Genomic DNA, 2063 nt, shown 5'->3' on the forward strand with positions numbered 1-2063 from the left:
AGGCTCATAGCGGAGGAGCCTGATGTGGGGCTCGATCCCACAACGCCGGGATCACGCCCTGAGCTGAAGGCAGACGCCCAACCGCTGTGCCACCCAGGCACCCCAACAAATAATATTCTTAACAGATAAATTGTTCTTACAAGTTAAGAAAAAAAAAAAACCCCACAAATGCAAAAGAGTGGACTATGTAAAGCTGAGAAGAAATACAAATTGGCTAATAAATATTCGAAGAGGGCAAAAAGACAGTTAACAAGGGCTAACGCATCCATGTGCCTGCCTTATAAATGCTTCACATATTTTACCCATGTAACCCTCACAACAACTCTATGAAATAGGCTCCTAGCCCCTCACAGTGAATACCACCAGGCTACGCAATACTGTGTAACACCCTGCCCCATCCATGGTGGTCTGCTGACTTGTGTGCAGTGATGTGTACCCCCACAATCCCCATCTCAGCGCCACTGACCCCAGAGATCTGATTTCATCCCTGGGATCATTTAGGGTGTCAGGATAGCTTGCTGGACTGCACGCCTTCAGACAAGACTTCTGGAGTCATTTCTGGAAGTACACGTTTTGCCAAGTGCTAGGTGGCAGTGTGGGAGCCCAACTTCCCTAATGAGCTCCTGGAGTGCAAATATTCTTTGTGGCAGGGTACGTGCACACCCACCAGTCTTAGCAATCAGCTAGGCTGGGTGTGAGGTTGTTTGCTGCTGATGGAAGGTTGGTTGCCCGGTGAGGGCACGTATGCTCCTAGAGGAAGATCATTGCTTCTGCCCAGCAGTGGCCCTGGGAGGCCCTGCTAGCAGGGCTGAGACTTTCTATGGGAAGCAGTTCTGTTTTGTACCTGTGTGAGGAAAAAAAAAATATAACAGCGGGTTTCAGAGTCAGAGGCCTGTGCCTGATCATTTCAGACTGGACATTTTTATTTTTCTAAAGATTTTATTTAGTTACTTATTTGCGAGAGAGACAGACAGAGCACAAGAGGGGGGAGAGGCAGAAGGAGAGGGAGAGAGACAAGCAGATTCCCCATTGGAACGAGAAGCCAAAGACGGGGCTCAATTCCAGGACTCTGAGATCATGACCTGAGCCAAAGTCAGACACTTAACTGACTGAGCCACCCAGGCGCCCCAGACTGGACATTTTCAAAAGCAGGTGTTACATGTTGTGATGAGCACTGGGTGTTATATGCAACTAATGAATCATTGAACACTACATCAAAAATAAATAAAAAAGTAAACATTAAAAAAAAACAAAAACAAAAGCAGGTGTTAACATTCATCCACTTTGGAAAAAAAAAAATCCCTTAATGAACTGTCTATGGAAAGTCCAACCCGAAACCTGAAAGCTCTGCTTCTGGTAGAATGCGCCTGGGAAACTAAGCTTCCTGCTTTGCAGTGTTGTCAACTCTAAGCCAGGGCCTTGTTGGAACCTTAGTGGTGGGGGCAGGCAAGGGACTGGGAGTTTGAACCACCTCAGACACACACAAGGGGTTATTTTCCTTTTCAGCCCAAGCAGGTACTCTTTGCATCAAGTACTACTACTAAGAATGGAGTGACTGGAAGAGTCTCAGGTGAGTGGTTTACTTGGGGAAGGAGGGAGGGCAAGCGTAAGATGACTCAGTTTCCCCTTAGATCACCAGGCTGGAGAAAGGCAAAATGGCTCAGGGAAGTCATGGAGAAGAGTAAGGTTCAGATCAGTGGGCGCTCTGCTCAATGGTGCTTAGTGGCCTGGGACTGGTAGCTAACTGGGCACAGCATGGAGAGAGGGGAATTAACTCACGCATCTCTCTCATCTCTTTAAACCTCAGATTCCAGTTCTTGTCAGGCTCCCAGAGAAGGCCCAGCAGTGTTGGTGAACTGAACTGACCCAGGCTGGTTCTCTAGAGGGACTGGGTATCCTACTGATAGCAGACTCTGATGGACTCTTCCTCTGTGGCCCTGGATTCTTGACCCCATAGAAGTCTCCTTCTTGCCCCCAGTCTCCTTGTGTGATGGGACCTGGGAGACTTGCATCTGGGCTCTGCAATCTGCTCTGTCAAAGAGCAAACTAGAGAAAAATTGGAA

Source organism: Ursus arctos, chromosome X (genome assembly GCF_023065955.2).
Source record: "Ursus arctos isolate Adak ecotype North America chromosome X, UrsArc2.0, whole genome shotgun sequence".
Classification (NCBI taxonomy): Eukaryota; Metazoa; Chordata; class Mammalia; order Carnivora; family Ursidae; genus Ursus; species Ursus arctos.